Below are 22,309 nucleotides of genomic sequence, written 5' to 3'. Positions count from 1 at the left end.
CTCACCAGCGCTAAACCCGGGACTGGACCGAGCGGAGTTGTGCGTGTTGCCGAAGGGGGGGGTGGGCCGGGGGAGGGGAGGTTCGTTCCGCGGAGCCGCAGCCAGAACCGGGTGAGGCTTATCCCCGCTGTCTTTCCAGTCCAGGTCCGCCGATAGTGGGGGTGGCTGGGAGCAGCGCAGCCTCGGGAGGAGGAGGCGGAGGCGGAGGCGACTGGGGAGGCGGAGATGGGTGAGGGCAGCCTCCGGAGCCTCCCACCGACCCGGGATTAATACCCCGCGGCGCGGCCGCCGTCGCCGCTGCCGCGTCGGGGCCTCGGGGGCTGCTCCGGGCTCCGCTCATGTCACAGGCGTCTTCGCGTGCGGCCCGAAGGGCTGCGAGAGTGAGGGCGAGGCCGGGAGGGCTGGGTGAGGCGGACGCCAGAGGCGGGGGTCGCTCGGGGGGCGGGGGCTGCCCCGGTCGGGGCTGTGGGAGGTCGCGGGGTATTTTTCCTTTCTTTCTTGCGGGGGGGGGGGGGTGGTGGTGGTGGTGGAAGGGTGGGGGGAGGGGCGCTTCAGTCCGTTCTCCCGCTCTCCGGGCTGCGCTCCCACCGTCTCCGCGGTAGCCTGAGGTCCCCAAGTTTTTCGGGGCGCGGGTGCTGCCTCTTTCCCCACCCGGTCCCCTCCGTCGCTCTTCTCTTCCCTGGGCTGCGTTGCGCGGCTCTTGCTCCTCACGTATTGTTTGGCTGGGTCTCTAATGGCGGACGGGGAGGCAGCGCTGCCGGTCGCCGACTGCAAGCGGGGGGGGGGGGGCAAGTCTCGGGCCCAGGGCAACTGCTTGGGGCAAATATGGTAGATAGCACCGCGACGGTGACGTGAGCCGCCCCTTACCTCCGAATTGGTGCGGAGAGTGACGGGGATGACGCTGGGTGGGCAAATTTAGGAGGGAATACAATTCCCTTGCTGGCGTCGAGGCAACGTTTGCCCTCCCCCCCCCTCCGCCCCTTCCCAGTAGCAGGCTTGGTGCCCTCCAGCCTCCTCCCTCCAGATTTTGCTTTTCACGTGGGTTTTGTTCCCAGATATATATTTTGCGTGGTTTTCCTCTACTTTACGTAGGAGGGGATTGCTGGTTGCGGGCTGGGGAGTAATAATAAGGGCCAAACCTCCTTGACCTCTTACTCGCTTATCGTCTTCCTCCTGGTGGAAAGGGCTCGGTTTTCCCACATGGTTGGATGTTCTTGATCCATTTTTCATTTTTCCTCTTACCCCAGGACCAGGAATCGCCTTCAACCCCAGTTGGTGCATCTTTGGCAGAAAGTGAGGAAAACACCCCCATTGTGAGTCCTTCGCCCCTAATTTGTTGTTCTTAGAGGACATTGTCAGGTTGTAGGGGTTCAGCCATGGGACTTGTCTGTCCCCGTTGTTTTGAGGGGGAGGAGCTTTCCCTTGGGTGGCAGCTGCCCCCGGGGTGAAGCCTGGGTAATGGCTGGTGAGACAGCTGGGAGTGGGCGCTGCTGTTTCCACCGCTGCAGACATCTCTCCTGCTGCTGCAATACCAACCTCAGCAACCAGACGACGGGCTCCTGCAGCTGCTCACGTTACCCGGGAGGAGGGGTGGTGCAAAGGAGGGCATATTTCTGGTGCCCTCTAGAGTTCCAAAGTGGGAATTGAAGTTATTTCGTTTTAAATGCTATATGCATGCAACCATCTTTAACACATTTTCTTCCTTTATAATGGATAATTGATTGTAGGTAGACTTTCCGTTTGTGTCTGATTTAAAAGACTCTTAGGTTTCATAGTTGGTAGATCTCTTTCATGACTTTGTTCAGGAAAGGGCATGTAATCAACTCTTCTAGTACTTTAGTTTATCCAACTAGGTAACTAGCTACTATGCAGATTACACCACTCCACTGCTCCAGATAATCTCTTGGTCGTCCATCTTCTGTGTTGATTAGTCTTCACTTGAGTCATTCTTGAATGTGTCACCTGAGTTATTGTTTAATGCTTGTAATTTGTTGGTTTTGAGGAGCAGTCTTATAATATGCTAGACAATAAAATAAACAAAACCAGTCAAAATTTCTGTCGGTTGAGATTAGTTACAAAATATCAGTGAAGCTAGCACTCTGGACACAGTGTATTTCCTGAGCTCTGGACACACTGTATCTCATTGACAGTTGATATTCTAACTTGTAGCTCTTTGTCAGAGGTGAGTCATAAATATAGTAGCTTATGCTTAAATATTAAGTCCCAAATGGATCAAAAGATAATTAATAGATGATGAATATTTTGCTGAATACTGATCTGAAAGATGATGTGAGGATGGCAGCTTATATTTTAATACACAACATTCTAGGCACACAAGGCAGTTTCATGTATTATTTCCTTTAGTTTTAGCAAGTAGCTTGCAGACTAATAAAAGTGGCACATGTTGAGCCCTCATTGTATGCCAGTACAATTCTAAGTTAAAAAAAAAGGTTTATTATGGAAAGTTAAATTTTTTTTCCAAGGTTTTTTTTTTTTTAAAGATTTTTATTTATTTATTTGACAGACAGAAATCACAAGTAGGCAGAGAGGCAGGCAGAGAGAGAGGAAGGGAAGCAGGCTCCCCGCTGAGCAGAGAGCCTGACGTGGGGCTCGATCCCAAGACCCTGGGATCATGACCCGAGCCGAAGGCAGAGGCTCAACCCACTGAGCCACCCAGGCACCCCTATGGAAAGTTAAATTTAATGAGTGAGGACAACATGCTGAACCTTTGTGTTTCTGTCATTTACATTTTATAATTATCAACACATATCCAGACCGACTTTTAAATGAATTAAGTAATATAATCCTCACAAAAAAGTACTCTGTGGTAGTGTGATATTGTGAGAGACCAGTGATACATGTACTGTTTTTATTTCTAATTTGTAGAGGGGAAAACAGAGGCATAGGGAGGTACCAGATAGTAATAGTAGTGTCAAACAAGCTGTTTGATTAAGGTGCCTAAGTTCAGCAACTAAGCTGTCCTGTTTTAAAGTACGTACTGGCTTTATACATTTGGAAATTGGAACAGTGAAAAAGCCAAGGTTAGAATCCTTTCAGCTTATCTTCTCCTAGAGGACAGGTAGATAAATAGCAAATGTATGAATCTTACTGAGTACCTTTTAAAAAAAATTATAGAACTGCAGTTATGCCTTATGTAAAAACTGCCTATTTGTGGGCCGACGGGGTGGCTCAGTTGGGTAAGCATCTGCCTTCGGCTGAGGTCATGACCTAGGGTCCTGGGATTGAGCCCCACATTGGGCAGGAAGTCTGCTTCTCTCTCCTTCCACTGCTGGTGGGTGTATGCATGCCCGCACTCACTCACAAAAATAAATAAAATCTTAAAAAAACTGTCTATTTGTATCAGAAGTAATATATTCTTTTCAGTAAGTCTGTGTACAGAGTTTCTCTTAAATACTGCAACTTGAATGGATATATTGTCTGATGAGTTTAAGGCTCTTCAGGGATTAAGTCATTGATGTAATGGATCAAGGATCAGATCTTCCACATAGTTGGGCAATGCTTATTTTATCACCATGTATTTTCACAAAAAATTTAACTTTCTCAGATTTTTTTCTTTGTTCTTAATTGTGATGTTGATAGGGGAAAGGTTGGTAATTGGTTATATTTAATAGACAATTGGAGATGAGGACATACAAAATGTATAACCAGGACTATATGTAATGTCAACAGAAATATAATTATGAAAGCCATGGTTCTTTCTGATAATACTGAAATGTGGTCCTTGTTATGCTTAATGATTTAGCTCAGAATTTAAAATTCTTTTGTTTAAAAAGACCCAACTAATGGTGCTTTAACATGCCCTACAGTAAGATGAAGATAACCTGATGATTTAATTGACCTTGACTAAATAAGTTCTTTGTTATACTTATTATTGGGCACTTAATGTGAGTTAGGTGCTTTTATGTGTATATATGAAGTGTTCAGCAGTTAAAAGTACTCTTTTATATTTATGGCATCTTTCTTTAGTGCATCCTTAATAGTATATATCCCCCTTCTCCTGCCTGACATTTTATTATTATTTTTAAAGATTTCATTTATTTACTTGACAGAGACACAAGTGAGAGAGGGAACACAAGCAGGGGGAGTGGAAGAGGGAGTAGCAGGCTTCCCACCAAGTAAGGTGCCCAGTGGGCTGGATCCCAGGACCCTGGGATCACGACCTCAGCCAAAGGCAGACGCTTAACAACTGAGCCACCCAGGCGCCCCACGCCTGTCATTTTTAAAGATTTAAAAAAAAATTATTTTAATGCTTAAGAGTGCATGTGTGCACAAGTGGGAGCTGAGGCAGAGGGAGAGGGAGAGAATCTCAAGCGGACTCTGAGATAAGTGCAGAACCCCACTTGGGACTTGATCTCATGTCCCTGAGATCATGCCCTGAGCCAAAACCCAAGAGTCCCATGCTTAACAGACTGAGCCACCCAGGCGCCCCCCACGTGTCCTCTTATTAAACACTTGGGGAAAAGATACAGGGTGATTTCTACTTTTCAATGTTATATAATCTCATGGGGCAGATTTTTTGTACCTCATGTGGTGAGACAACCCTGAATCACTCAGATACCACACAGATGCTGACATTTGAATGTTTCAGAATTTTGCATGGATGTAGAGCTTGATGTATTGTCTTTTTAAAACAGTGGTTTTTTTGTTTTGTTTTGTTTTTTATTAACGGGGGAGGGAGAGAGAGTATCTTAAGCAGATTCCACTCTCAGTGTAGACAGTGTTCTGTTCTTAAAGATTATTCTATTTTGCCTTTGAGGTACAAAAGTGCATAAACAATGCATTTGAGATGAAGTGAGTCTTAAAATCAAATGCTGTAGTATTGTGACGGAAAGAGTATGTATGAAATATTGGGTGCTCTATGTTGTGAAAAGGTGTGGTATAATTAGAAATTTTATAGTTTTTTCTTCTAGACATTAATATCTGTCTGCCCCATTAACTATTAATATATGTTATTATATTGAATAACATTTATTTTAAGAAGACTTTGACATATTCAGTTTGTGTGTATATTTTTAGATGAGCCCAAATGCAAATGTTTTCTCCCACTGGATTCTCAAATAGTATTTGTGTAGGGCATTTTAAGTTACTTTGACTCCATGCATTTTCCATTTCTTAATTTCATTTATTTAATTTTCTTCTATTCCTATCAGTGGAATTAGGATTTTAGTCTTTAACAGGACTTTGAACTATTCAAATCTTAAAATTCTTATGTACAACTCTAATATGTAAGACCTATAAGGTTGTCAGTGAGAAAAACTTCTGTTGCATAAATCCATAATTTTTAACTTTGGGATTCTGGGTAACGGTTGTATTTTATTTTTTATTCTGGTTATATACCAGCAAGAAAATTCTGTTTTACATAGTTGGAGTTGCAATTTTTTTTTTTTTATCTGCAACCTGTTTTTTAAACAAGTCAGTTTGGAATCTTAGGTTTCTATTATTAAAATAGAAATGGTAAGGAAATTATAAGGTTCAGCACCAGACACAAACTTGGTAACAAGATAAATTGGTCATCTTAAATGTGTTAAAATTTGGGTTGTGAGCATATCTGTTGTTTTATTTGTATTTTAAAATCTATTAATTTTTTGCATCAAGTGTTATATAACACTTTGGAACTGCAGAATAATTTTTGTAAACCAATGGGAAAATTGGTTGTGGAGTTTAAAAAATGTTTTAGAGAGGTTTTTGAAATCACTTGGTCACATGACTTGTTTGGGATTTGTTCTTAGTACTATTTTTTTTTAAAGATTTTATTTATTAATTTGACAGATCACAAGTAGGCAGAGAGGCAGACGGTGGGGGTGGGGAGGGAAGCAGGCTCCCTGCTGAGCAGAGAGCCCAATGCAGGGCTCAGTCCCTGGACCCTGGGATCATGACCTGAGCCAAAGGCAGAGTCTTAATCCATTGGTGCCCCCTATTTTATTTTTAACTTAATAGCAGTCCATTGAAAGTTAGAAGTAACAAAATTTAAGTTTAAATTTAAATTTAATTTAAATTTAAAATTCATGGTCCTTAAATTGAAAGAAGTATATGATTTTTGGGGTTTTATTTTTATTGATTTGATTACTGTCTTGTAAGTATTTATACTTACTATTACAAGAAATGATTTGAGAGTAAACCTTGGATATTAGGGTAAGTAGGTAATAAGAAGAAAAAAGATATGAGTATTTCATTATTACATGTTGTCTAGTTTTTGTTTATATTTGAAGAATTACCTTATCGTTTTAACCATGCTTTTTAATCTCAATAGACTGCCAAGGATCAGGTTTCTCCTACTTTTCCAGAGTGTACTAGATTTTTTTCCCGTGGTGTTCCTAGTAGATTTGAAGGTCGAATTTGTTACGTGAATTTCAGATTTAAAGGTTAGAAAAAAAGACACCTAAAGTAATACAATGTGATGTGCCAGCTATAGCTTCATTAAAAAAAGTTTTAAAATATTATATTCTTAAATTATTAAATATTTTAATATGGTTCTCATTTAAAATTAATATTAAATTGTAATTTAAGAGTAATTGTAATTTACTAGTAGAATTAATTGTTGTAACCTCATTAAAAATTGGGAAAGATGTCACAATTCTTAGAGTAAACATTTCTTTCTAACTGCACATTTAGGTTGGTTAAGAAAAATACTTAAATGGGAATTTTAAGTAAGATTGTGGTACTTAGTTACAGATTTCAGACAGAAGAAAGTTCACAAAATGTGACATACAATGAGACAAATTCTTTAGTTTTTTTACTTTATGGCAGTGCCAGTACTTTTGCTGCACCCACCTAGATAGATATATTATCTGATTTATTATTGTAAGAGTTTGGAGCTGAAATTATGGTTTCATAACTTAAAGAGACTTTTTTTTGTAATACTGGAACAGTTTTATAATCATTTCTAAAAGTCATGTCTTTTGACTAGAAAGTGTAGTATTTTTTGGACTGTTGAGCCTGCTGGACCAGACTGAGAATAGTTCAGGGTAATCAGGGCACTGCAGAAGTCATTTATTCAATAATTTATGTATTGTAATGTTTATTAATATCAAGTAATCATAAAAATTATGTTCTGTTAGTAGTTGCTGAGCAGGGAGCCAGACTTGCGGCTTGGTCCCAGGACCCTGGGATCATGACCTGAGCCAACAGCAGATAGTTGACTGAGCCACCCAGGGACCCCTTAACTTTACAACTTTAATTACTATGAATGTTGTTTCACTTTATGTTTCTATTTTTGTGTGTGTGTTTTTATTTTTGTTTGACTCGCTTAATATTGTATAGTTCTATTTCTTAAATAAGTTTTAATTTCTGCTTAGTAAGTCATTTCGTTCTATACTGAACAGTTTTATGTTGCATATCAAAGATAAGCTTCTGTTCAAGTCTTTGTCTTCCATGATCCAAACTCCTGATTTCTATTATTTTCTTTTCTTCATCCACAGATTACATTTTTCCATCCTATGTCCTTGCTCAGCTGATTGCATCCTACCTTCCTCCTGGACTTTATTTTTCATTTGTTTTTCCCATTTCTAACTGCTTTTACATAAAAAAAAATAGCACACAGTATCTGTACTTTTTTTTGCTCTAATTGTATGAGGCATATCCAAATTTTAGTAAACTTTTGAATTTGCTGAGATCATGGAATGTGGGTGTGGTTCTAATGGTATGTTGGTGCCTCACATGGACGGGGAGCTGATGGGAGTTAATTTGAGTTTTTTCTGCCTAAAAAAATTATTTTTGTTACTTGATGTTGCTAGGGCCTTTGTGGTGTGACATGAGTTTAGAACCAGAGAGATTAGCATTCAAATCTGCCCTTGCTTATGAGGGAAGTTTTGGGATGATAAAAGTTTTCTTAAACTAGATTGTGATGATAACTGTATGAGTGTATAAATTTACAAAGAATTGTCAAGTTTTTCACTTAAAATGAATAAATATAAAGATTTTTAAATTTATTTTAGAGAGAGAGGGGTACAGAAACCAACTAGTGGAGGGAGGGACAGAAGGAAAGGGAGAGAGAGAATCCCAAGCAGACTCCCTGTTTCAGGGCTCGCTCTCAGGACCCTGAGAAAATGACCAGAGCGAAATCGAGAGATGCTTGCCGGGGCGCCTGGGTGGCTCAGTGGGTTAAAGCCTCTGCCTTTGGCTCAGTTTATGATTCCAAGTCCTGGGATGGAGCCCCACATCGGGCTCTCAGCTCAGCAGGGAGCCTGCTTCCTCCTCTCTCTCTGCCTGCCTCTCTGCCTACTTGTGATTTCTGTCTGTCAAATAAATAAATAAATAAATCTAAAAAGAAAAAAAAAAGATGCTTGCCTAACCAAATTAGGCAACCCTAAAATAAGTAAGTTTTTATTGTTTGAAAATTATGGCCCTATAAAATTGTTAAAACCAGTTTTGCTTTACCATTTATTTACCAATTTGTGATCTGTAGTAAGTTATTTAATCTCTCAGCCTTGGTTTACTCATCTGACAAATGAGTATAATAATGCCTGCTTTTCTGTGATTGCTATGATATAAAAATTAAAAATCATACAGAGTATGTGATTGGCCAATAGGTGATCAGTTAATAGCTGCTAAGATTCTTAATCTGACTGAGTTGACCAAACACCATGAAATTTTTTTGCCACCACTGGTAAAATAGACTCATCTGAATGCTCATCAGATTGTAGAGGGAAGGAATTTTTTCCCTTCACCGATTTTTCTCTGCCTGCTCCTTTGTTAGTCTGTAAGTATGCTAAAGTGCTCTATCCTTCAGAATCTCGGCAGAATCTTTCCACTCCTCCTAACTTCTTTGTTTTCCCCTTATTTTTTAGAAGAAATTTTGCTGATTTGTGCTCACAACACTGTGCCAAATCTGTATTTTTGAGGTTGCTAGTGATTTAATCGTCAAATCCTAAAGTGCTTCTTTCTCTTCTTAATTCTCTAGGATTTGAAATTTAATATTCCTTGAAACTCTTGATTTCTGGGACTGTGCACTTAATGTGGTCTTATACTCCTGACTATCTCCTTTACTTCCCCTCATTTGACTCAAATGTTGAGACCTTTAAGTGTTTTTGCGTCCTAAGGCCCTCAGCTCTCTCTAGTTTTGTTTCATACATTGACTGTAGTCCATTGTGTTCAATAATAGGGAGTTAGGTTTACAAGGGAATTTTCATCCTATTCCTTATTCCAGTCTACAGCCAGATTAATTTTTCATAACGCCCTGACTGATCGCATTACTCACTTTGTAAAAATTTGAGAGATTCTTGTTGGCTTGTGAAACAAAATAGGAACTAAGCTTTAAAACCCTTAAAGAGAATAAATCAATTAGGAAATGTGTTACATGTGACTTTTAACAGGTTCTCAGTGTTCATTTTACAGTCATGTAAATGAATGAGTATAAACAATGAAGCATAACAGGTAATACACAGACGTTAGTAGTTACATGCATGTCTGGGCAGTTCTTAATATTTTGGTTATAAAAATAAAACATGCCCTTAAAATCTTTAAGTACTAAGGAAATGTGATGTAGAAAATGGAAGCTCCCCCCAATCCCATTTTATTTGAGATGTTTACATTTTTAAATGTATTCTTAAAATTTTCCCCTGTTCATCATACTAATATTTTGCATGTATATTATCATTAACTGACATTTTCTACACAGGTCTGACATCCTTGTAATTCTTTCCCTATCCTTACATTGGAAAAATCTTCAGTTGATTAACGTTTGAATTCTAGTGGTTGTTGTATTAGAATAATTTGTAAGTCTCAGTTCTGTGTGATTGAGGGATAGTGTGGTATAATGTGTGGACTTGGGGCACAGACTCTGGTTTTGCACCTAACAGCGACGGAACATAGGAAAGCTACCTGCTTACACAGAATAGTTTACGCATCTGCAAATTGGGGTAGTAGCAATAATAACATATTTAAGGTATCTATTATAAGGTAAATTTTATAGTAGTTGCGATCATGCTACCAAATGTGTCTTTTATAAATGGTAGCTCTTACTGTTATTTTATTAGATATGTGATAAAATTCAGAGACAAAAAAAGTAGAACTGTAGTCATGAAGGGGTTGAATAAAAGGGTTAAACTAAAATGAGACTGCGTGCCTTTGCTTCAGAATTGTACATATTTACTAGATATTAAAAAAAAAAAACCCCGACATTGAATTGTATATGATGGGTAGGATTGTCTATTTATTTTCTGTAATTTGTCCACCAAAGGGGAGAAAACGCAGGTTTTCTTTGGTATACTCCTATGTTCTCTCTGTATTTGTTTCATTTTAAGACCAATGAACATCTGAAGAACATATCTCTGGGAGAGGATGCTGGTAAAAATTGTCATGAGTTTTGGGGTGCCTGACTGGCTCAGTTGGTTAAGCCTCTGCCTTTGGTGCAGGTCATTTTCCTGGGGACCTGGGATCAAGGCCTGTGTTGGGATCAAGGCCTGTGTTGGGCTCCAGCCCTGATTGGGCTCCCTGCTGAGCAGGGAGTCTGCTTTTTCCTCTCCCTCTGAACCTCTTCTCATAATTTGTGCATTCGTGCTCTGTCTCAAATGAATAAATGAAAAATCTTGTCAGGAAAAAAAAATTGTCATGAGTTTCGAGTCTTTAGCAACAAAGGGAATAGATTTTTCTTTAGTAAAAATCTGTATTGGAGAAATAGATTCTTAGTACCTGAAGCCTTTTTGAATATGTGATCTCATTTGCTTATTGATGCAGGTTTTACTGTTTCATTAGGTTGGATGGGTCTTAATCATGGGACTTTTGAACTCATGTAAGCAAAGTGTATTCTTTGTAAAGCCCTTCATTCTGTCATGTTAAAAACACTAGGAAAATTTCGTATCAAAGACAGTCATTTGCTAGATCATAGATTTGAAATACCAAGTGTTTTAAGAATAAATGAATGTTTCCAAATTAACATACATGGTTGAAGTTTACTTGTGTTACTGTAGATTTTAAACTACGTTTGGAGAAGGAAGTGTGGGTTTATTTAGCTGTTTTGGTTAAGGATTAAAAAGGGATAGGGCATGATAACTTTTAATAGGGTCTAAGATTAAGCCGTGTTACTAATTATGTAGATTGAAATTGGAGGTAATAAAAAGTCATGATGAAAGACACAGGGCAGAGATTTTTATTGTTTCATCTTTTGAGAACATTATTTTAATTTACTGTTTTATAATGGGTAAACTGAAGCTCAAGGGTGAAATGATTGTTCTGTGGATCACAGGAAGGGAGAGAGAGAGAGAGCTAGAATTCAGTTGTGGGGAAGTGTTGGGGGATAGCAGTAAAAAAACCGAAGAATTCAGAGAGGTTATTTGTTACCTCCTTTTATTAGAGAAAAATAGTCATTCAGTGATTATTCAGGCATTATGTTAACTACAGAGGATACAGTGATAGACGATAAAATGGTAGGTCTTTTTCCTCATGGAACACACAGTCTAATGGGGAATACAGATTACAAGTAAACAAAATTACAGACTGGATAACTTCAGCTGAGGAAATGTGTGTGATGACGCGAGTATAATAAGGGAGAACTTACTTAGACCAGATACGGTTAATGAAGTGTTTGATAGGGAAGGGTCTTGAGTGGGTGACATTTGTTTTCATTTTTTATTTTTATTTTTTTAGATTTTATTTATTTGACAGAGAGAGATCACAAGTAGGCAGAGAGGTAGGCAGAGAGAGAGAGGGGGGAACAGGCTCTCCGCCGAGCAGAGAGCCCGATGTGGGGCTCGATCCCAGGACCCTGAGATCATGACCTGAGCCGAAAGCAGAGGCTTTAATCAGCTGAGCCACCCAGGCGCCCCTGTTTTCACTTTCTAAAGTTTACATGTAAATTCCAGTTAACATACAGTGCAATATTAGTTTCAGGTCTATAATACAGTGATTGAGCACTTTTCTGTATCACCTGGTGCTCATCACAACAAGTACACTCCTTAATCCCCATTATCTGTTTTACTTTTTAAAAGATTTTATTTTTTATTTGACAGAGTACAAGCAGGGAGAGTGGGAGAGAGGGATACGGGGCTTGATCCCAGGAGCCTGGGATCATGACCTGAGTTGAAGCAGACACTTAACTGACTGAACCACCCCGGCCCTCCCAACCCCCCATTATCTATTTAACCCATCCGCCTCCCTTCTGGTAACTATCAGTTTGTTCTCTATAGTTACGAGTCTCTTTTTTGGTTTGCCTCTCTATTTTTTCCCTTTGTTGGTTTGTTTTGTTTCTTAAATTCCACATATGAGTGAAATCATATGGTATTTGTCATTCTTTGACTGACTTATTACATTTAGCATAACACTCTCTAGCTCCATCCACGTCATTGCACATGGCAAGATTTCATTCTTTTTTATGGCTGAGTAATTGTGTGTGCACACACATACATACATAAACACCATGTCTTTCTCCATTTGTCAGTCTGTGGACACTTGGGCTGTTTTCATAATTTGGCTATTATAGATAGTGTTGCTATAAACATTGGGGTGCTTTTGAATTAGTATTTTGTGTTCTTTGAGTAAATACCTAGTAGTGTGATTGCTGGATCATAAAGTAGTTCCATTTTTTTTTTTCTTTAAAGGTGTTATATTGGGGCACCTGGGTGGCTCAGTTAAGAGGCTGCACTTGGCCCAGGTCATGATCTCAGGGTCATGGAATCGAGCCTCACATTGGGCCAGGTTCCCCACTTAGCAGGGAGTCTGCTTTTCCCCCTCCCTCTACCGCTCCCCCGACTCGTGTGCTCTCACTCTCTGTCAAATAAATAAATAAAATCTTTTTTAAAAAAATAAAGGTGTTATTTAGAGAGAGGGCGTGCATGACTGTGGGAGGAGCAGAGGGAGAGGGAGATAATCTATAGGAAGACTGTGCTGAGCGAGGAGTTTGACATGGGGCGTGATCCCACATCCTTGAGATCATGATGTGAGCCTAAATCAAGTCAGATGCTTAACATACTGAGCCAACCAGGAGCCCCAGGGTAGTTCCATTTTTTACTTTTTGAGGAAACTCCATACTGTTTTCCAGAGTGGCTGCACCACTTGCATTCCCACCAACCCCGCAAGGAGGTTCCCTTTTTCCACATCCTCATGAATACCTGTTGTTTCTTGTGTTATTGATAGCCATTCTGTCGGGTGTAAAGTGATATTATAGTTTTGATTTGCATTTCCCTGATGATAAGTGATGTTGAGCATCTTTACATGGGTCTTTTGGCCATGTGTTTGTCTTTAAATGTCTGTTCATGTTTTCTGCCCATTTTTTAATTGGTTTATTTGCTTTCTTGGGTGTTGAGTTTTATAAGTTCTTTATATATTTTGGATACTAACTCTTTATCAGATATGTCATTTGCAAATATCATCTGCCGTTCCAAAGGTTGCCTTTTAGTGTTGTTGGTTTTTTCCTTTGCTGTGCAGAAACTTTCTATTTTGATGTAGTCCCTGCATTCAATTTAATTTTTTTTTTTTTTTTAAGTAAGCCCTAAATCCATTGTGGGGCTTGAACTCACGACCCCAACATCAAGAGTTGTATGTTCTACCAACTGAGTCAGCTGGGTGCCCCTCAATAGTTTATTTTTGATTTTGTTTCCCTTACCTTAGAAGATGAGGGAGTGAAGTTTATACTGAGACTAAAAAGTTTCAAGAGATTGTTTCAGACAGAGGAAGGTTCTGTGCATAGGACCCCTTGGGACAAGGAGGGTCTTGGACCCTCCACGAACTAAAAGAAGGCTTAGTTTAGCAGAAGCCTAATGAGCAAGGCAGGGAAGAATAGTGCTGAAATTAAGCTTAGCATGTAGGCAGGGATCAAATCTGGCAGGAACCTTAAAGGTGAGGGGGGAAAAAATCTTAGTTTTTTTCCTAAGACACTGGAAAGCCATGTAAAAAGTGTGTTCTGGGGAATGTGGTAGGTAATGTCAGTCCTGCAAAAAAATGATGGTGAATTTTTAGGACTAAAGGTATATTAGAAGAGATGGATCAAAGTGGACAGTTTTAATATTTATTTTGGAAGTAGGATAGAATTTGGGGATGATATAGTTGTAAGTAAAGAAAGAAGAAATTAAAAATGACCCGCAGGTTTCTGGTATGAGTAGCAAGACACATAACTTTCCTAAATGGCAGACTGGGGAATGTGCGGATATGAGTCAAAGAGCAAGTTAAAAGTACTAGATATAGGAAGTAGGCAGTTTAGGACTTTGAAACATCTTGACTGAGATAAATTAAGGAGATTAGGGTTTTGGTAATATTTAAAATCAAGGGCACCTGGGTGGCTCAGTGGGTTAAAGCCTCTGCCTTCAGCTCCGGTCGTGGAGCCCCATGTGGGCTCTCTGCTCAGCAGGGGGCCTGCTTCCTCTTTGCCTGCCTCTCTGCCTACTTGTGATCTCTGTCTGTCAAATAAATAAAATCTTTAAAAAAATATTTAAAATCAAGGGAATGGATGATATCCACAATGAAAGTTAAAATTACTTGGAAATACCTTCCAGTTAAATTGTGGTCCTATGGGAAATAAATTATTCCATACAGCTAGAAATTCTGTGCCCTAGAGATAACCTGAATGAGTTAATTGATTTATTTATTAGATTTTTGTTTAAGGGATTTTTGTTTAGACTCTCTCATAACCCTTGAGTGGATTTTTAGTATATTAATGAACAATTTTTATCAGTTTCTAAAGCCAGCATAGCATTATTTTAGATAACTGATGACGATGTGTTAAAAAGAAACTTTTGTAGTGAGATTGTAAGCATCGTGAGGCCATTACTTATCTATTAAGTCATCAGTCATTGGTCTCCTGGCCCCTTTCCTTACTTCCCCAGTGATTAGTAGTAGTATCATCAATTTAGTGTTGATTTCTTCAAATTATTTTCTGTGTACAAACCAATATGTATCCATGAGAATTATATAGTAATATCACGTGTGCATTTTAAAAATCATGTATACTATACCTGTCTTTCTCCAGCTTGCTTTGTTCATTTAGTGGTATGCCTTAGGTATCTTTTGAGTTAGTACATAAAGAGTTATGTCTTTTTTTAACGGTTGTGTGATACTTCATTTGATAGATTTAATGTAGTTTAGACATTCTGTTGAACATTTAGTCTTTCTGCCATGTTTTATTATAATGCTACACAGAATATATGTGTGGTAGTTTTCTCTGGGTTCATGCTTGTTTTTCCTAGGGGGAAATTCTGAGAATAGGTGTAAGAATAGGAATTGCTGAGTCAGAATATGTGCATGTATGTTCTAATAACTGTCAAATTATGTTCCACTGGCCTACTATATTCACTGCATTTCCACTAGTTTCCCCACATTCATGTGAACACTGCATATTATCAAGTAATTAAATTTTTGGCTCCTTATTTATATTTTTTAAGAAAGAATGTATTTATTTTAGACAGAGAGCTCATGTGGGGTGGGGTAGCAGAGGGTGCCGGGAGAGGAAGAGGGAAAGAAGCCCAAGCAGTTTCCCCCACTGAGCACAGAGCCCAACTCAAGGTTCCATCTCACAACCCTGAGATCATGACGTGAGCTGAATGCTTAACTGACTGAGCCACCCAGGTGCCCCCAATTTTTGTCAGTTCGTGATCTTTCTAAAGTATGGATATCAATTCTTTGTTTTATTTGTTACATATATATATATGTATATATAGTACATATAGTATATTTTTTCATTTTGTGTATTTTTACACCTTACTGTGTTTCTTTGCTATATGAACATTTTATAGTGTAATGGGAAAAATACTTTTCACTATTGCAAGAGATAGGAATAATTATAATGAATATGCAAGACTTTTATGAGGGAAGTTATAAAATAATACAGGATATAATAAGAAAAGTAGAATGAAAAGGTGTGTGTATGTCTGAATGGGAAGGATTCAATAATGTCAAAATGTTAATATTTTTGTTTCCAAATCTCTAAATTCAATGAAACCCTAATTAGATCCAAGTGTGTATAGATATGGTACGAAATTTAAAAGATAAAAAAGATAAACAGTGAGAAGGAAGATGTTCTCTGTCCCTGACCCATCTACACAGTGCTCTTCCATATAGGCAAACCACTATTGTCATTTTCTTTTTCTTTTTTTTTTTTTAAAGATTTTATTTATTTATTTGACAGAGATCACAAGTAGGCAGAGAGGCAGGCAGAGAGAATGAGAGGGAAGCAGGCTCCCTGCTGAGCAGAGAGCCCGATGCGGGACTCGATCCCAGGACCCTGAGATCATGACCTGAGCCGAAGGCAGTGGCTTAAACCACTGAGCCACCCAGGTGCCACACTATTGTCATTTTCTTAGAAAAAAATTTTTAAAAATATTTTATTTATTTACTTGACAGAAAGAGAGAGAGGAGGAGCACAGGCCTGGGGTATGGCAGGGACAGGGAGAGGGAGAAGCAGGGAGCCTGATGTGGGGTTCGGTCCCAGGACTCTGGGATCATGACCTGAGCCAAAGGCAGACGCTTAACTGAATGAGCCACCCAGGCATCCCATTTTCTTTTTTTTTTTTTAAAGATTTATTTATTTATTTGACAGAGAGAGAGAGAGAGAGATCACAAGTAGGCAGAGAGGCAGGCAGAGAGAGAGAGGAGGAAGCAGGCTCCCTGCGGAGCAGAGTGTCCGACCCGGGGCTAGATCCCAGGACCTTGAGATCATGACCTGAGCTAAAGGCAGAGGCTTTAACCCACTGAGCCACCTAGGCACCCCCAGGCATCCCATTTTCTTAAAAATTTATCTAGAGATAATCTATACATGCATGTGTGTATGTATGTATGTGCTTCTCTATGTGTGTATGGTGTTTGTGTTTATCCATTGTTCTGTACCTTGTTTGTACTTAATTTTTACGATAGGTTGTTCTGTATTAGTATGTAAATACATTTAGAGCTGCCTTGTTTCCAGGACTGCAGTGTATTTCATTGTGTCGTCTTCATCATCCAGTTTATCAGTGGAGTATTGAGAGAAATTTAGGGTGTTTCAATCATTTTACTTTTCAATAAATACCCTTCATGTTTTGTTCTTCAAAACATTGGATAGTATGTCTATAGGAAGGATGCCTAGAAGTGGAATTGCTTGGTTAAAGGAATATTTTTTTGAGTTGCCCTCCATAGAAGTTGTACCAGTTTACACTGCTTTGTAGTATGAGACTCTTTCTGTATTATTAATCCTTTTTTTCTTACGTTTTTATTTAAATTCTAGTTGGTTAACATACAGTGTAATAATTAGTTTCAGGTGTACAATATAGTGACTCAACACTACTATACAACACCTTGTGCTTATCACAAGTGTACTCCTTAATTCACATCACCTATTTAACCCATCCCTCCACACCCCTCCCCTCTGGTAACCAGCAATTTGTTCTCTGTAGTTAAGAGCCTGTTTCTTGGGCGCCTGGGTGGCTCAGTGGGTTAAAGCCTCTGCCTTCAGCTCAGGTCATGATCCCAGGGTCCTGGGATCGAGTCCCACATCGGGCTCTCTGCCCAGCCGTGAGCCTGCTTCCCTTCCTTTCTCTCTGCCTACCTGTGATCTCTGTCTGTCAAATTAAATAAAATCTTAAAAAAAAAAAAAGAGCCTGTTTCTTGGTTTGCTTCTCTTTATTTTTTCCCTTTGTTCATTTGCTTTGTTTCTTAAATTCCACACATGAGTGAACTCATGTGGTATTTGTCTTTCTCTGACTGACTTTGCTTAGCATAATATACTCTACCTTCATCCACGTTATTGCAAATGGCAAGATTTCATTCCTTTTTATGACTGATACTCCAATGTGTGTGTATGTATGTGTGTATGTACACCTGCGTGCACATGTGGGTGTGCATACATATATGTAGCACATCTTCTTTATTCATTTATCAGTTGATGGACACTTGGGCTGTTTGAAAGTTTGGCTGTTGTAGATAATGTTGCTATGTAAACATTGGGGTGCACATATGCTTTTGAATTAGTATTTTTGTATTTGGGTAAACACCTAGTGTGATTACTGGATTGTAGGGTAGTACTATTTTTAACTTTTTGGAGGAACCTTTTGATCTTTGTCAGTGTAAGCAAAAAGTGGTGTCCCTTTAGAATTTAAATTTACATTTCTTCTGAATAGTTCATAAATCCGAAGTAAACTATCTTTTTTGGGGGGGGGCTTTATTCTTTTTTTAAAAAAGATTTTATTTATTTATTTGACAGAGACAGAGATCACAAGTAGGCAGAGGCAGGCAGAGAGAAAGAGGAGGAAGCAGGCTCCCTGCTGAGCAGAGAGCCATGCGGGGGAGGGGGGGTTTGATCCCAGGACCCTGAGTTCATGACCTGAGGCGAAAGCAGAGGCTTAACCCACTGAGCCGCCCAGGTGCCCCTGGCCTTTATTCTTTGGTGGTTTGTTTATCTTACTGACTATAGGACCTCTTTGCCTTGATCCACCCCCCCCCATGTGTGTTGCAGATATTTTCTTGGTAGTTCATCATTGTGTTTATTAGTGTTTTTTTCCCGCCATATAAATATCTGGTAAAATACACTAATGTAAAATTTTCCATTTTTTCCTATTTTTTAAAAGATTTTTATTTATTTATTTATTTGAGAGAGAGAGGCAGATAGTGACAGAGATAGTGAGAGGAGCACAAGCAGGGAGGAGAGGGAGAAGCAGGCTCCCACCAAGTAGGGACGCCGATTCAGGGCCCGATCCCAGGACCCCGGGATCATGACCCGAGCTGAAGGCAGACGCTCAACTGACTGAGCCACCCAGGCATCCCCATTTTTTTCTAATTTTATGTGTACATTTCATTGGCATTAAGTATATTTACAATTTTTTTTTTAATCACCATTATCCATTTCTAGAACTTTGTCATCATCCAAACAGAATCCCTATACTTACTGAACAATAGTGCCCAGTACCCCTTTCCTCCAGCTCCTGGTCACTTCTGTTCTACCTTTTGTCTCTTTGTGTGTGCCTATTCTAGGTACCTCAAATCAATAGAAACAGAAAAATTTTTCCCTTTTGTGTCTGAATTAGTTTACTTATCATAATGTTTTCGAGATTTTAAGGTTTTCTATGTTGTAGCATGTATCAGGCTTTTTTTTTTTTTTTAAGGGCTGAATAATAATCTCTTGTATTTACATCTTGCTTGTCTCATTCATTTGTTGATAGACTTTTGGGCTGTTTCTACCTTTGGACCATTGTGAATAATGCTGTGAATTGTGAATAATGCTGGTGTGAACATTGGTTCACAGGTATTCATATGAGTCCCAGCGTTCTTTTTTTTTAGATATCTGCCAGGAAGTGGAATTGACTGATCATGTGTTCATTTTATATATAACTTTTTGAGGAACCCCCAAACTGTTTTCCATAGTGGCTGTACCCCATTTCACATGGCTCTGAGCAGCGGTGCAGAAGTGTTCAAATTTTTTCTTTCAGAGTGTTCTGATTTTTGTATATTTTCATCTTGTTATTTTTTTAGATTTTATTTGACAGAGAGAGCATAAGCAGTGGGGGGAGCCTGATGCAGAGCTCTATCCCAGGTCCTGGGATCATGACCTGAGCTGAAGGCAGACACTTAACTGAGCCACCCAGAGACCCACCTTGTTATTTTTTATGAAAAGAAATCCATCCTAATTGCAGTGAAGTGGTTTTCATTGTGGTTTTCTTCCTTTTAAAAAAATTTTTAATTGCAAAAAACACATCATGAAATTTAGTATCATAACCATTTTTAAGTGTATAGCTCTGTAGTTGTTAAGTATATTCACGTTGTAGCGCAGCAAATCCCCCAACCTTTTTCATCTTGAAAAACTGAAACTCTGTTTTGGTGGTGGGTGTCACCACCCACCTACTTTGTGTTTGTGTGAATTGACTTTAGATACTTCTTGTGAGTGTGATCATACAGTATTTACCTTTTCTCAGTTAGTATAACATCCTCAGGATTCTCCACGTTGTAGCATGTAATAGGTTTTCCTTTCTTTTCGAGGCTGAATAATAATCCAGTGTATGTATCTTATCACATTTTATTTATCGATAATCATCTGCCCATGGACTTTTGGTTGCCAGTTCTTGGCTATTTTTGAATCATACTGCTAGGAATGTAAATGTGCAAATATCTCTTGGAGATACTGCTTTCATTTCTTTTAGATATGTACCCAGAAGTGGGATTGCTGTATCATATGGTTTATTTTGATAGTAGCCATCCTTATGGATGTGAGGTGATATCTTTTGTTTTTGATTTGCATTTCCCTAACTAATGCTGTTGAGCATCTTTTCATGTGCGTATCGGTTGTTTGTACATTTTCTTTGGGGGTGGGGAATGTCTCTACTTATTCTTTTGCCCATTTTTAAAATTATTTTTGTTGAGTTGTATGAATTCTTAATATTTTCTGGATATAAATACTTTATCAGTGATGAGATTTGCAAATATTTTCTCCCATTCTGTGAGTTGTGTTTTTATTCTCTAGATGGTGTTTTTTGCACAAAAACTCTAAATTTTTTTCAACTTCAGTGAATTTTATATTTTTGTATGTTTTCCTGTTATAATTAGTGTCCTTTTTTTTTTGCTTGAGAACTCTCTTTAATGTTTCTTTAAGGTCAGGCTAGTGATGATGAACTCCATCAGCTTCTGTTTATTTGGAAAATTCTTGCTTTGTCCTGGGACCCTGGGATCATGACCTGAGCCAAAGGCAGACCCTTGACCAAGTGAGCCACCCAGGTGCCACTGTTTGGAAAATTCTTTATCTCCTTCAGTGCTGATGGAAAACTTTGCTGGGTAGAGTAATCTTGAATGTCAGTATTTTTCTTTCAGCACAAAAATTTTTAATTTTGATGAAGTCCAGTTTGTCTAGTTTTTCTCTTATTGCCTGTGTTTTTAATGTCTTGTATCCAGGAAGTCATTGACAAATCCAAAGTCATGAAGCTTTCCAAACTCTGTTTTAAGAGTTCTGTAGTTTTAGTTCTTTAAATATAGGTGTTTGATCCATTTTGAGTTAATTTTTATATGTAGTATAAGGTAAGGGTTCTAGTCTGTCTTTTTTTTGTTTGTTTTTTTGTGTTTTCTTTTTCTTTTCTTTCTTTCTTTTTTTTTTTAAACTGTCCTTTATCATTGAATGGTCTTGGCATCCTTGTCAAGTCATTGGACCAAATACCTGGAGATTTCTTTCTGGGCTCTCTATTCTATGCCATTGGTCTATATATTTGTCTTTATGTCAGCACCAAGCCGTTTTAATGTACTGTAGCTTTATAATAAGTTTTGAAATCCGGTAGTATGAGACCCCTCTAGTTTTGTTTTTCTTTCTCAAGATTCTCATCGCTTGAGATCCATGTGGATCAAAGATAGGGATTGCATTAAATCTGTAGATTGCTTCAGGTATAGTATTGTCATTTTTTTTTAAGATTTTATTTATTTATTTGACAGAGAGATTACAAGTAGGCAGAGAGGCAGGCAGAGAGAGGGGGGGAAGCAGGCTCCCTGCTGAGCAGAGAGCCTGATATGGGGCTCGATCCCAGGACCCTGAGATCATAACCTGAGCTGAAGGCAGAGGCTTAACCCACTGAGCCACCCAGGCGCCCCGCAGTATTGCCATCTTAATGTTAATCTTCCAGTACAAGAACATGAGACATCTTTTCACTTATTTGTGTCTTTAATTTTAATTCAGCAGTGATTTGTAGTTTTCATAATACAAGTCTTTCGGTCTCTTGTGAAATTTATTTCTATGTATTTTATTCTTTTTGATGTTATTGTAAATTGAATTGTTTTCTTAATTTCCTTTTTGGGTTATTCATGTTAGTGTGTAGAAATGCAACTTACTTTTCATGTTGATTTTGTGTTCTGAAACTTTGCTTAAGTTTTCCACTATAAGGTCATGTCAGGCTGCTTGGATGCCTCAGTTGGTTAGGCATCTGACTTTTGATTTTGGTTCAGGTCATGATCTCAGGGTTGTGAGATTGATCCCCAGGTCGGACTCCACACCCAGTGTAGATTCTTAAGATTCTCTTTCTCCTTCTCCCTCTCACCCACCATTGCCCCTTAAAAAAAAATGGGAAAAAAACAAAAAAAATTATGTCAGCTGCAGAAATGATTCTTTTTCTTTTTCCTCTTTGGATGCTTTTTATTTCTCACCTAATTGCTCTGGCCAGAACTTCCTATACTATGTTGAATTAAAATAATGAAAGTAGGCATTTGTTCATTTGTTCTAATCTTAGAAGAAAAGCGTTCTTTTACCATTGAGTGTGATGCTAGCTATGGTTTTTTTCTATATATGGCTTTTATCATGTCACAGAAATTTCCTTAAGTTGAATTAACCTTGCGTTCTGGGTAAATCCCACATAGTCATGATATATATTCTTTTTTTTTTTTTTTTAAATTTTATTTATTTATTTGACAGAGAGAGATCACAAGTAGG

General features: G+C 38.7%; 1 protein-coding gene across 1 annotated transcript in view; it reads left to right on the top strand.

The window, feature by feature from the left end:
• Positions 1 to 310: 310 nt before the first annotated feature.
• ZMYM2 (zinc finger MYM-type containing 2) overlaps positions 311 to 22,309 on the top strand; it is a 113,432-nt gene continuing 91,433 nt past the window's right edge. Inside the window, exons 1-2 of the mRNA XM_080798286.1 lie at positions 311 to 405; positions 1,248 to 1,313. The gene's annotated coding sequence lies outside the window, so the exon portion shown is untranslated. The remainder of the gene's footprint in view (positions 406 to 1,247; positions 1,314 to 22,309) is intronic.

The sequence above is a fragment of the Martes martes genome, assembly GCF_963455335.1.
Source record: "Martes martes genome assembly, chromosome: 3".
Lineage (NCBI taxonomy): Eukaryota > Metazoa > Chordata > Mammalia > Carnivora > Mustelidae > Martes > Martes martes.
This window is presented reverse-complemented; position numbering and strand designations above follow the sequence as displayed.